The 15,418-nt window shown below is 38.2% G+C and overlaps 1 protein-coding gene across 2 annotated transcripts in view; it reads right to left on the bottom strand.

The window, feature by feature from the left end:
- LOC149212926 (uncharacterized) overlaps positions 1–15,418 on the bottom strand; it is a 261,965-nt gene that overhangs the window by 164,031 nt on the left and 82,516 nt on the right. The window lies entirely within an intron of this gene.

Raw genomic sequence — 15,418 nt, 5'->3', positions numbered from 1 at the left:
TTGGTCCAAGTAGTCGTGACAGTTCTGTAATATATATATATATAATATAATTTACAATATAAATATATATATATATATATATTATAATATATATATAAAAGTTATATAACAACAATTTTAACGTATCGTAAATTATATATATATATATATATATATATATATATATTATATAAATTATATAACTTAATTAAGTTATAATATAAGTTATATATATAACGGTTAATTTATATAAATATATATAAGTTATATAATATATATTATAAATTTTATAACATATAACTTTAATTTTAATTTAGTTATAAGTTTTATATATATATATATAAAGTTAATTTAATTAATTAAAATTATTTTAATTAATTAAAAAGTTATATATATATAAGTTAATTTAATTATTAAAAGTTATATGTATAAAATTTATTTTAGATAATAATAAAAAAAAAATTATTATTAATTAAATTAAATTATTAAATTAATTTAATTTAATTATTTAAAAAAAAAAGAAGGGAAAACCCTTAAACTGGCAGATAAATACACGCCCCCGCAAACCCGCTCAATGTCGACAATGACAATGGCGGATTTCCAGAAAAGGTTGTTGGAGGCAGAGCAAAAGATAAATAACAACCATGACGAGGTCAGTAAAAGATTAAATGAAGTCGAGAGCAAGCTGGGGGAGCAAGCGGACAAAATCAAAAATCTTGAAGATACGACAAATCGAATAGAGATAAAAATGGAAAGTCAACACGTCCAAACAGAAGTAAACTTCAAAGAGGTCTTAACAATGCTAAAAGTTCTGTGTAAAAGGTCGAATTGTACACCCGAACGACTACTGAAAGAAGGTGAAGAGAATCAAGAACATGTCTCGTCGGATTCAACTAAGTCCACAGACTCCCATGACAAGGTTGAATCCCCAAAAAAATCAGCGACACCCCACCAAGAAGCAAGTAACACAGTCTTTACAAACAAGCAACTCTGGGATAACTTTACCAATCAACACCCTTTTTTCGCTCAACCAGTGGCAACATACCAGCGAAGGGCAAAGGTCGAGATGCCTAAGTTCGATGGGAACGAAAAAAACAATGTTGCATTGATAAATAAAGCAGAAGAATACTTTGAGATATATGACATCACTGACGATGACGAAAAACTCAGACATGCATCCATGAAAATGGAGGGAGAAGCATATAATTGGTATATGTGGTGGAAAAAGACAACACATGTCATTAGCTGGAGGAAATTTAAAGATGCATTCTTCAAAAGATTCCAAGGTGTAAAGGAAGAAGAGTTCTTTTCAAAACTCATCAAATTACGACAAAAAGGAAGTGTGGACGAATACACTCAAGAATGGGAGACCTTAGTAACACGAGTACCTGGGTTATCAGAATCTCGTCTAATTCAGTCATACATCTCGGGACTCAAAACCCATTTACAAGCAGAACTTGAGATGCATGATATTACATCTATAGAAGAAGCAAGACGAAAAGCAAAAACAGCCGAAAAGAAATCCGAACCAATATTTTGGTCAACAGCGGAAAAAGCTTATGCAAGACGAAGGATACCCCAGTATGTGGACTCAAATAATACAAGATATGTTCCACCACATCGTCGTGAAGATGAAAAATCTAATGTGGAAATGCAAAGGATAAAAGAGGGTAAATGTAAACGCTGTGGTGAGAAGTGGGACCCCAAACATAGATGTGCTAAAGGAAAAGAACCAAAGAACCTATATAATTGTGAAGCAACCAATGATTCAAACAGTGAAGATTATGACGTAGAAGACACAGAAGACGCTCCAGAATTTTCACCAGAACTAGATGATGGAAGTATTCCACAAGTATCATTATCAGCTATGACAGGTATATCACAACCTCAGACTTTAAAGTTAAAAGGACACATAAAGAAGAACAACGTAGTGGTTCTCGTCGACTCTAGAAGCACACATAATTTTCTAGATGCAACCATGGCAAAGAGACTCAATATATTTTCATTTCCCTTACCAAACATGAAAGTGATGATAGCTAACGGTAAGAAGATTGAAAAGGTGGGAAAATGCCATAAGGTTAAATTGCAGATTCAAGACTTCAGTTTAGAGTCTCCGTTTTTCACAGTACCGTTAGGAGGAGTAGATGTAGTCTTAGGTATCCAATGGTTACGAACTTTAGGTACTTATGCCGCCAACCATCAAGTACAATTTATAAAATTTAAATGGGGAGGTCAGAAGTACAAGCTACACGGATTCCAAGCACCAGAAAATCATGTTGTATCATCATCTCAGATGATGACGCTGAGTCGAAGAAGAGCACCTGCTTATGCAATACAATGTCACCAATTAGAAATGTTATCTGCAAATATGACCAGAGAAGAATCACCAGAGATTCAAGACCTACCTATGAAGATGCCGCCTAATACAGAAATTGAGCGTAGAACAGAAGTTAAAACAGAGTCAAACCCCATCAACATCAAGCCATACCGATATCCACATCTCCAAAAAGCGGGAATTAAGAGATTAATCCAAGATCTTTTAAAGTGTGTGACTTTGATCATCTTAGAATATCTGATCAAGTGGAAGGACTTACCCGAAGAAGACGCTTTCTGGGAGAATGAATCATTCTTCAACAACATCTGTCGTTACATATGCTTTGAGGACAAAGCATTCTTTCAAGAGGAAGGCAATGTTATGTAAAAAATTAGTTAATTTTAGGTTATTGTTTAATTTTAGGTTTAGTTAGATGAAAGGGCACGATCATAAGATCATGCCCTTTCCCAAAGGGTGTCCGTGGCGGTATATAAGCCAGGAACCCCATTGTAATCAATCATCATCTGTCTATTCATTTTATTAATAAAGTATTTTTATATATCTTTCTGTTATCCCGAAGTTTTTACACTTCATTTTATTAAAATAATCAATATTTTTAATGGGGTTCCTAAGTCTAAACTTAGGAAAATTAAAATATTAATGGGTATTAATCTATTCAGGGGTGAATCTTCTAGAAAAATCCATCGGATCAAGCCAAAATGATCTGAGCCTTTGATTAAGATGTAATCTATGTCGTTGGTTGTCCAATAGGAAGATATAAGAAAGGGCTTGAGCGTCATTTGGAAAACACAGAGAAATAGAGAATAATCGATTTTCTGATGTGAGAATTTCTCAAAAGGAAAAATTGATTAAGGAAATCTCTTGCATTTGAGGGGCAAAAATAGCAGCTTCCGGAGAGAGAGATTCTCAGTCTGAGATACATCAACAGAGAGACGCAGCAAGTGATCCAGAAGCCTTGACAAAGAGGTTGACGCAGGGCCAGAAGGGCCACGTGGAAGTGACGCAGAGGCAAAGAGAGAAAGTAGAAAATCAGAGAAGAGGGTCAATTTCAGTAGTCAGAAGTCAAGGTGTGAAACCGGGAGGCTGAGAGCAGTGACTCTGGGCTACTGATCGATTCCCCAATTGGGTGAAATAGTGCCTCGAAGGGTTGACGTAGGGACAGCGTAGAGGTAGTGCAGAGATAGCGCAGTGCCTACCAGGGTCACTTCATCCAGCAGCGGGATCAACCTAGATTTCTCAATGATTGTGTGAGATAAAACTCACAAAGCTTTTGTTAGTATTACTCTCTGTAACTGAATAACCCTGTGAGGTACTCAGTAATGTATTTAGATTTTGGTACTTCTTAATAATAATAAACCCTCAAAGTTGATGCACCGGTTCTCCCATATTGGGTTTTTCTGGGGACTTTTGTCCAAAAATGACTGGGTCCTATATGTTTCTATTTTCCTTGCGCAATTTCTATGTTTTAGAATCAATATGATTTTTTTTAAACATTTATCACACCTTGACAATAGAGAAATCACGAAAAATTAAGATTTTGCACTTAACACCAAAAACACCAAGGAACTTTAAATCAGTATTTTAATTATTCCTTAGGCAATTGCTTTAATGTGAAAAATGAAAAATTGAAACAAATCAAAGGGTTGATAAAATAAATTTTTGATGGGCCATAGGCCACATTAAAAATATTTAATGTGAAAGCGCAAATCGTTTAATTTATTTCATTCTTAATTCTCAAATTTTAAAATTTTTTAGATATTTTTTAATTTTTAGATATTTTTAGAGTTTTTTATGTTTCTTAAAGCTTTTTTAAATGTAAATAAAAAACAAAATCAAAATCATAAAAAAGAAATTGAAAAAATGTAAAACAAAATAAAATCAAATCAAAAATAAAAACAAAATCGAAACTTTAAACTAAAACGAATTCAAAAAAAAAAAATGAAATCGGATTATTAAGAAAAAGAACTAACTTAAACCCTAATAAAACCCTAAAAGCGAATACAAAACAAATGAAAAAAAGAATCGAAGTGTTTGTTTTGTTTGCAGTGCAGGTTGGAGCTCGACGGCGGCAGCGAAGAGGAGTAAGAATGCGAAGGACGGGAAGGCAAGGAGCTTGCAAGTGAGTTCGATGGCGGCAGATAGGAGTTCGCAGGCAGAGCAACGAGGTTTGTTTTGCAGGGATGATACAAGCCACAGGGATGACTGCAGAGAGGTTCAGGAATGGAGTTCGAAGGAGCAACGGGAGCACAAAGAAGGCAAGGTTTATGGGGGCGCAAAGAGGGACGAGCCTATGGGTAGGCAGGAGGGAGCTCACATGAGTAGGTTGCAGTAGATGAAGGCAACTCGCAGCGACGACCGAGAAGAGGAGGTTTGCAGGCCGACGAGAATGGAGGTTTAAGAATAATGTAGAGGAGGCCGCGGATTTGAGGGTCGAAGAGATGAAGAGGATGAGGGTTTGAGGAGAGACAGAGGTAAAAAAACACAGGCAGACAAGGGTAAAAAGAAACACGAAATTCTACAGAAAAACCCAAAACACAAACAGTAAAAAAAAATTGAAATTTTCCAGAGGGAAAAATGCAACAGACAGAAAGGAAAATGGTAGCCCAATAAAACCCTTTAAAAATTTCCCAAAATTTTCTAATTAAGTTGATATATTCAGCTTCAGATTCATTAGTGAAATCTTTGTAAAATTATTTCCAAATTTAAAAAAATAAATTAATTAATTAAACCCCTGAACCACAAAAAAGCTAGATAATATCCCTGCAAAAACTGATTTTGAGGCCAGATCTTACCCTCAAAGGCCTAGACCTAGCTTCAAATCAAACTTCACCTTCAGATCTGCAACCTATACGTGAAAACAAAAATACCTAGAACCCAGATATACAAAAATAAATAAAAACCCAGAAACCCAAGTCAAAAAACCCAAAAATTTTACAGATCTATCAATTTTCCACATAAAAAATAAAATTTTAAATTTTAAAGAAGGTGCTTAGCTCAAAACACTTTGTATATCACACATAAAATCTTATGATAAGCCCGGAGCTAATTTGGCTGGGCTCTTCAGAAAACACAAATCGGAGTTGGCTAGTCCAACTGAAAACTTCCCATAATGCCCGAGGATCTAAAAATCAAGATTTTCCTGCAAAATTCAATCCAACCATCAAAATAGATCGAGAAAATGATAATAAAATTCAAATAAATAGAGATGCATGCTATTGCATTCAAAATTTAAATTATCACTTAAATCCCAGCGACTAAGCAAGATACATGTACTCAAATCACTCTTCAGAAGCTGTCATCAATGGCTAAAAAGAATATGCATGAAAACAACACATCTTACAAAAATTTCCATGAAGAGTAACACCAGCGAAATTTAACCCCAAAGTCTTTCTTTATTATCCATAAAAATTTTACACAAGCTTTTTGTTTAGCACATGACTCAAAGATTGGATGGATCAACTGACAAATGACCTCCTATTTAAAGATAAATCCTCCAACGGCTAGTTCGAGTGATCCTTGTCAAAGCAATCTCAATCGTTGATGAAGATTAAAATTTCTTTTAATTTCATCCATCAAAATATTTAAAATATTTGGGGAAATTCGAATTTTTCAATTAAATGCATTTTAATTAACTCAAATTAGAATTTTGAGTTAATTTTCCCAAAATTTTGACTTTGACTTAACCCCAGAGATCAAAGGTTTAAAATTTGTCAAAATAATTGTGAAAAATCTATTACTGCAACAACTAATTTATTTTTCCTACTTATTTCCTAATAAGTTATTTATGAAAATCTTTCAGTAAACATTAAAATAAATTATGCTGCAAATATCACATCATAATACAGAAACAAACACATGCACAAGAACACATCGACACAAATATTTTGGACAATCAATCCCTGGAAAAACTCAATGTGGGAAAACCGGTGTAGCAAGGGAAGATTTTATTATTCAGCAATTCTTTAATATAACTAGGTGCCAAATTGGCTTACCCAACAGAGAGAAAATTCTTTAGCACTTCTCCCAGTCTCAACATCAGCCTGGCTAACCTCTGCGTAGCTCCCAGACCCTCTGTGTCAGCCCCTGACTCCCTATGTCAACACTGGGCCTCTCTACATCACCCACACAGGCCCTCAAGTGACTGCGTAGTCTGCAGCCTCTGCATCTGCCTCTCCAACCTCTGCAATGTTCCCCTGGTGTTGTTCCCGACTCTCTGTTCCGTACTCGCTGCCTCCTGCTCTCGAGACCAATAGTTCGAATTTCTTAGCTAACCCCGCTCCAGAAATCAAACTGATTGGTCTCCCTCAATGTGTTCTCCAACTAGCCCTCAAGCATCTTCTTATACTTTTCCTGTTGGTCCTTCAACGGCCGAGATTAAATCTTAATCAACGGATAAGATTAGATTTGGCTTGATCCATGACTTTTGGAACCCTCTAACCCAGTTTTATATTAATACCCATTAATATTTTATTTTTGCTAAGTTTAGACTTAGGAACTCCATTAAAAATATTAATTATTTTAATATCTCCCAAACCGGTTAGAATCTTCCCAAACCATTTCTGAGTCTTGGAGATCTCATTTGCTTTAGCCTCTCCACCAATTTTCAAGGCTAAAGCACATCCGATGCTACCCTAAATCAATACTCCCTCTTAGCGAAGACTATGCTCTAGTAATACTCCCTGCCCATCATCCTCTACATTGTTGCATCCTGTACTGCTGCCCATGGCTCTATCACTGCCACTACTACATCTGTATTGCAGCTCCCTCTACATCTGTGTTGTTGTTGGTCCATCTTCCCAACATTGCATCTGCACTGCAAATTCCTTCTGATCATGTTGCATCATGCTACTGCTGACTACTACTGCACTACAACATCATACCCAATTCTGCTACTGAAATGGATTCTTTATTATCCCCATCTTCTCCCTGAAATAATCAAACTTGGTTCTTCCAAGGGCCTTGGTGAGGATGTCTGCCACTTGTTCTCCTATAGGAGTGTAACTCAACTGTACAGCTCCTCATTGGACACAGTGTTTGACAAAGTGACATCGGCTATCAATATGCTTTGACCGATCGTGAAACACTGGATTCTAAGAGAGCTTGATGCAACTCTGATTATCACACAAGATCCTGGTCACCTCCATCTTTCTTCTAAATAGGTTCACAAGTAGTTTTCTAAGCCATATGGCCTTGCACGAAGTTGTCCTTGTGGCCATATATTCTGCCTCTGTTGAGCTCAGAGCCACGGATTTATGTTTCCTACTGCACCAGGAGGTCATTCCTGATCCAATGTTGAAACAATACCCAGAGGTACTTTTCCGATCCACTGAACTTCCTGCCCAATCTGCATCAGTAAATCCACTCAATCTGATATCCTTACTCCTGGTGTACAAGAGTCCATAATTGATTGTTCCCTGTAAATATCTGAGAACATGTTTGGCTGCTACCCAGTGCGCCCTCTTCGGCTCCACCATGAACTAACTGAGGGTGTTGACAGCGTAGCAAATGTCTGGGCTAGTATTGACCAGATACATTAGGGACCCTATGAGCTGCCTGTATAAGGTGGAATCAACATCCTTGTCTTCTAATGCATCAATCTTCTTCCAGTTGGTGATCACTGGAGTAGCCACAGTCCTCCATCTTGAATCTCTTCCGAATTTATGTAGCATATCTCCCTTGCCCAAAGAAGATCTCCCCCTTTTGCTGCCAAACTTCCAAACCCAAGAAATAATGCATTCGTCCCAAATCCTTCATGTCGAATTTTGTGGCTGGATTCTTCTTATAGTCCCCGATGAGCTCAAATGATCCTGTCAGGAAGAGATCATCCACATATAATACTAAGATTAGAGGCTCATTCTCTAGAACCAGATAGTAGAGATTTGGATTTGCGTTCCTCTTGACAAATCCCATTTTCTGCAAGTAACCATCGATTCGACCATACAATGCCCTAGGTGCCTGTTTCAGCCCATACAAGGCTTTCTTCGATCTACATACATGAGACTTCTTCTCATGTGTCTCAAATCCCTCGGGTTGTTCAATGGATACCTCTTCTTCTATCACTCCATTCAAAAATGTTGTTTTGGCATCTATCTGATGAATCTTCCACCCCATTTGTGCTGCAAGAGATATCACGGTTCTAATAGATGCATACCTGGCTACCGAGGCAAAGGTCTCTTCGTAGTCAATTCCTTCCTTCTGAGCATACCCCTTATTCACAAACCTGGCTTTGTATTTCTCAACGCTGTCGTCTGCAGCGTATTTGATCTTGTAGATCCATCTTGATCCTACCACTGATCTGTCTTGAGGCCTTGGCACTACCTCCCAGACATCGTTTACCATTATGGAGTTGTACTACTCTACCATCGCATCCAGCCAAACCTGATGTTGAGCTACCTCCTGAAAGTTGGCAAGCTCCCCATCTTGAGCTACTAATGCCTGATATCGATCTGACTATTTTCGTTCCCTCTTATTGTTCCTTAGCACACCGATGAAGTCATCTACATCTCGCGGAATCTGACGAAGTTCCCTGCTCGTTCTTCCTTTGCTAGCAGGTGCTTTTGTTAGCTCCTCCTTATCCTGTGATTCTTCCTGACCCAAGGAAGAATTCTTTTCCTCCATTGATTGAAGAGGTTTGATCAACGATTCCTCTTTTAACTGCTCCTCAGAAGGCATTTCTCGAGATTTTCTGAAAGCCTTGTCCTCCATGAACTTTACATCTCGTTGAACTACTACCTTCCTGCTCCCTGGAAGATAGATTTTGAATGCTTTAGCGTTCTCACTATATCCCACTAGATATCATTTCTCTGCAATTTGATCTAGCAGCTTCCTCTTTTCTTCGTGTATGCGGCAATATGCTAAGCTCCCAAATATCTGAAATGACTGGCTTCAGGCGTCTTCCCTGTCAAGAGTTTCTCCGGAATAATCTTGCCCAATGCCCGATGAGAAGTTCTATTATGAACATAGACCATTGTGTTGCATGCTTCTGCCCACAAGAATTTTGGCATATCCTGATCATACATCATGGCCCTAGCTGCTTCTACAATAGTCTTGTTCTTTCTTTCTGCTACTCCATTCTGCTCCGAATTGTAAGGAGTTGTCCACTCTCTTCTGATGCCCTCCTTAGCGCAAAAATCAGTGAAGTCCCTATCGACATACTCTCCACCATTATCTAAGCGCAAAACATTTATTTTCTTCCCAGTCAAATTCTCCACCAAAACCTTGAACTCTTTGAATCGACAAAAAACCTCGTCCTTGGTTTTCAGAAAATAAATCCAAGTTTTTCTTTTGTGATCATCAATGAAGGTAAGGAAGTACTCGGCACCACTAAGAGCTTTAGTGAACATGGGTACGCAGATATCTGAATGTATCAATCTTAGTACACTCTTGGCCCTGTTTTTACTTCTAGGAAATGATGCTTTGGCATCCTAGAGCAGATCCTCTGCATACATCATCTCGTTTCGTACTATGATCTGGAACTCCTGTTAAGTGCTCCTGAGAATTCTCAAAGCCCCATGGTGCAAATGTCCCATTCTTCTGTGCCATAATTCTTTCAAATCCTTGTCTCCATGGCTGCCTATTAGTGCCATTGGTGATTCTAGTTGTAGTTTGTACAGCCTGTTACTTTTGATCCCGATCTGCACTTTCTTTTTCTAGCTCGAGTGTTTGACGTATACTTTCTCCTTGATGAAGAAAACGTCATAGCCTTGGCTTTGAAGTTGCGACATGGAAAGTAAGTTCATCCCCAATTCTGGTACATGGAGCACATTGGTAGCACGGAACCGCTCTCCCGTTTCTGTTTGCAAACTATGGTACCCCTCCCTACTGGAGTATATTTTGCCTTGTTCCCCATGGTGATCTGAAAGTTCATCGTTTCCTCCCGATAATTTGAGAAACATTCTCGGATTCTCGTCATATGCCAAGAGGCCCCACTGTCTATATACCAAACCTCTGATGATGCAGAGCTAGTCACACAAGCCACTTCTTCTTCTAGCCTGGAAGCCAACATAGAGAAATTGAAATCACTTCTCTTGTGCAATTTTCTGAAAATCTGTGCAAGTCTTCTCACGTAGGTGCCTCTACATCATGGTCTCGACCCATAATTGATTTTCCCTTCCTGTCTCTGATTACTCGCTCTGATACCATGTGAAAATTCTATTACTGCAACAACTGACTATTTTTCCTACTTATTTCCCAATAAGTTATTTATGAAAATCCTTCAGTAAACATTAAAATAAATTATGTTGCAGATATCACATCATAATACAGAAACAAACACATGCACAATAACACATCGACACAAATATTTTGGACAATCAGTCCCCGTAAAAACCCAATGTGGGAAAACCGGTGCAACAAGGGAGGATTTTATTATTCAGCAATTCTTCAGTACAACTGGGTGTCAAACTGGCTTACCTAACAGAGAGAAAATTCTTCAGCACTTCTCCCAATCTCAACGTCAACCTGGCTAACCTTCGCGTAGCTCCCAGACCCTCTGTGTGAGCCCCTGCCTCCCTGCGTCAGCACTGGGCCTCTCTACGTCACCCACGCAAGCCCTCAAGTGACTGCATAGTCTGTAGCCTCTGCTTCTGCCTGAGAGGCTCTGTCTCTGCCTCTCCAACCTTCGCGTTGTTCCCCTGGTGCTGTTCCCAACTCTTTGTTCTGTACTTTCTCCCTCCTGCTGCTCTCCAGACCACTAGTTCGAATTTCTCAACTAACCCCACTCCAGAAATCGAACTGACTGGTCTCCCTCAGTGTGTTCTCCAACTGACCCTCAAACCTCTTCTTGTACTTTTCCTGTTGGTCCTTCAACGGCCGAGATTAAATCTCTAATCAACGGCTAAGATTAGATTTTGTTTGATCCATGACTTTTGGAACCTTCTAACCCAGTTTTATATTAATACCCATTAATATTTTATTTTTCCTAAGTTTAGACTTGGGAACTACATTAAAAATATTAATTATTTTAATATCTCCCAAACATGTTAGAATTTGCCCAAACCATTTATGGGACTTGGAGATCTCATGTGTTTTAGCCTCTCCACCAATTTTTAAGGCTAAAGCACATCTGATGCTACCCCAAATTAACAATAATTAATTTACCTTAGTCCCTGGGACTCTTAAAGTTTAATTTTTAAGGACCGACGAATTTTGCCTTTAGAGAATTTAAATTTACGTAAGATCTAGAATTAATTAAATTTCTGACTTAGGATTTTAATTAATTTTTTGGCCAGAAAATTTAATTAATTAACCTATGAGGGGATAAATTATTTTTCCAACCCTCAAGACACTTTACTCATGATTTTCATATTTTTTTAACATCATAAGGGGAAAACGCATTTGTAATAGACCCTCACAGACTACCCATTTCTGCGACACAAATATAATTCAACAGACCAAGTAATTTATAATAAAATAACTTAACCAAATAGTTAGGATTATTCCCAAATCACTTTTACATAGACTCGATCTAGAACACTAGGACTCGCCTAAGATCCCAGTGACAGAATCCATTCTAGCTTTGGGGCAAGACTGAAAGAAAACCCTGTCGACCATTCGAGAATGGATCGGTGAGACAAAAAACCTCTGAGAATGTAGATCGTCGTCAGAAAAATAAGTTTACCTAGGCCATTACATACATGACACAGTCCTGCTGAGATTATTTACATCATATATATGTAGAATGAGTTTACATTATAACATGGTGATCAAGCTGATGATGATAGCTGGATGGCATGGACACATCGATCAGGCGTTATCCCTTTTGCGAAAAAATGGGATGTACTGCTATGGGTCGTTGACACGTAGTGGTCAACAAGTCCCTAATCAATGACTAAGATTAGAACTAGTTTGATCCTCGTCACTTACAACTTTCTCACCCATATTTTATTAATACACATTAATATTTTTATTTTCCTAAGTTTAGACTTAGGAACCCCTTAAAAATATTAATTATTTTAATAACTCCTCATCCGGGTGGAATTTCTCCAAACTATTTCTAAGTCTTGGAGATCTCATGTGCCTTAGCCTCTCCACCAATTTTCAAGGCTAGAGCACATCCGAGGCTACCCAAAATCAACAAGGAGCAGCGTCTTACCAGCTCCATCAGGGAGCGCGTAAGTCAACCTAGGAGCTACGCAGTAGGGAGAAAGAGGGAGTTGTTCGACATTTTTTGAAAGATATGGCAACCAGTGGCTTGAGGGATCAGGACAGGTTGGACGGGGCTTCCAACTATGCCATCTGGAAGGCTAGAATGACTTTCCTTCTAGATGAGCATGCCCTAAGGACGTACGTTGATAATGTGGTAGTTGTCCCGGCGGCTGTAGTTCCGCTGAATAAGTACAGAGCTGAGATAGTTATGGCGAAGAGGATGATCCTGGATGGAGTCAAGGATCACGTGGTATGCCACGTTGTTAGCAAAGGGACTACTAAGTAGATGTGGAATGCCTTGGCCACATTGTATCAAGGATCTTCCAAGCAGTGGAAGATGTACTTAGAACAGAAGCTAAGAACTGCTAAGATACAGAAGGGAGAACGTGTGGATCCATTCCTCACTAAACTGAAGGAAACCCGTGATGAGCTGTCAGCTGCGAGACATACAACTCAAGGTTCAGAGTTAGTGAGACTGGCTCTAAATTTCGTCTCGAATGATTGGCAAATCTTTGTCTAGAGTATCCTGCGCAGAGCAGCATTTCCAAATCGAGACTAGATGTGGGCAGCTCTGAAACAAGAAGAGCTGAGGAGAGACCTGCTCAAGGTCAAACTTGACGGGAGTAGCAGTAACAATGGGTTGAAGCCCAAAGTGGAGGAGGACGATAATGCAGCTCTTGCATTAAAGAGGTGTTGCCGCACAGATTGTCACGACAACGCTCAGACCGAGGGCTGTCACTCTGATCCCCGATCTCTCCGTTTAAGCCTGTCTCCCGCGGCCAAGGGGGGTGGACCCTATAGGAAAATGAGCGACCAACTGTGAAACAGTTGGGTTGGGAGACACGAAGAAACGAGCACTAAATTGATTTAGTTAAATTAAGAGACCAATGCCTTGTAAGATTTATGTTTAAACGATTACTTGCTAGATGATTTAGAAATATAAACCGTGAACAACAATCATTTGTCATCAAATAACTTTAGAACAGTGCAAGATATCTGTTGAAACCACAAGGTTCTTATAATGACCAAAGCTCAATAACGATATCCAGCAAAAAAATTTCGAAAAAATCAATGCATTAAACAACCACGCAGTTATAAATCATTAACCAGATATCATATGCAGCTAATCTTTAAGATGGTCATTCATGTGCAGACTTGTCTAAAAATGATAAACATTCATTTCACATCAACAAATTTGAATCTCAGCAGTAAAATGACATGTCAATTTCCCAAGAAAACTGAATCTGGCAAATATGACAAAAAAAAATTTAAGCTAAAGCTGAAAAAAATCTAAATCTATACTTTATATATATATATATATATATAGATAGATAGATATATATATATATATTTTTTCAAAAGAAATTTAAACTAAACTAAATTAAAAGACAAATATTAAACTATAAATTAAATAAAACCTAAATCTAAAATTTAATAAACAAAACCTAAAATCTAATATAAATCAAAACAAATACTACGATATCGAATCTCTCCCTTTTTTTATTTATATCTATTTCCTTATGACATAAAACGAAACAAAACTAGAACGCATAAAATTCTAATTTATAAAACAATTAAATCTAAAAAAAAATTAATACCCTAAGTAAATGTGAAACAAAAAAAAACCTAAAAAAAAAGAAAATAAAAATAAAAATAAAACGATGAAACTTACCATACGCATGAAGTCTGAAGGATGAATAAGATTCCTCGTACGCAGGGAGGAAGGAATGTCATGTAAAACACTCTGCAGCCTGCAAAAAAAATGCAATCACAGCAAATACCTTTTTGATGGCGGATGAAGGCTGTTTGAGAGTCTGCGGCTTCCAGCAATCAGACGGCGGCGATAAAAAAACGTGTGGGTATTTCAGGTTTGAGGCCGACGTTGCTGACCTAGTGCGAGGGTTATCCAAACGCCTGCAGGTCAATTTTGAAGTCGAGTCACCAAGGTCGCTGCCCAGGTGGATGACGGACCCTGCGCCTATTATGCTCTACACGCTTATTGCATCCAAACAAAACAATTGCAGCGAAACGTAATCGAAAGATTTAACAAGTAAAGCCTGCGTCAAAGTTTTAAGGAACTGAACTGTGAAAGATATGAACACGTAAACAAGAAACTTTCGACCAGGGCACAGCTGATGGCGGCGGAATATATAAAAAAAAAAAAAAAAAAAAAAATTGAATTTGGCTTGAAGATTACCTGGCAAGGCTCACGTTGTTTCTTACCTGCTGATTTCTGATGGCAGGGTGCTTCTTCGACGGCTGATGATAATCGTTTGAGAGCCTGCAGTTTCCAGTGCTCAGATGGCGGCGTGTTGACAGGCTCGAGTTCAGGGATCTGCGACGGCGGATCTCTGCGCGATTTGGAGAGCGATGAGCATCAACTGCGATAATAGAAATGTTGCCAAAGCCACGGGCGCAGCTTCTGTGATTTGCAGTTTTCAAATCACGACCATATGATATGCAAAAAACTCGGTGGAGGAATGGGTCATTCGTTGGTGGCCCGTCAAATCCAAGCATACATTAACCCTGCTTAAAATTTTTGCTGAGCGCTTTCTTTGGGTACATGCAGGATGGCATGGATACTGCTGGTATCATGAGATTGTGCAACGTGAAGAAAAGAAACCCACACGAGCTTGCAGACGGCCCGTTTGATTCAGATAAATTGCATTAACCCTTGAATAATGGAAATTTGAGCAGACGGGCCACGCAAATGTGAACAACGATCAGCGTGAGGATTAGAAAATGCCCGCATGGTTTCGAGAATCTCTTTCTACAAATGAGAACAAAACTTGAACAGTAAAACAGTTTTTTTTAGAAAATCGACATAAGAAAAAGGGGCACAGAACCAAAATTTAAAATCCCAGATCAGTTAAGCAAAATTGCAGATTTTTGGCCCTTTAACAGCCAGATTTAGCAATAATAGCAGTAATATTTTCAGAATATTAGAAACTTCAACTT

This window comes from Pinus tabuliformis, chromosome 1_1 (genome assembly GCF_031772625.1).
Source record: "Pinus tabuliformis cultivar Carrire ecotype Pingquan chromosome 1_1, CPIR1, whole genome shotgun sequence".
In the NCBI taxonomy this organism is placed as follows: domain Eukaryota; kingdom Viridiplantae; phylum Streptophyta; class Pinopsida; order Pinales; family Pinaceae; genus Pinus; species Pinus tabuliformis.
This window is presented reverse-complemented; position numbering and strand designations above follow the sequence as displayed.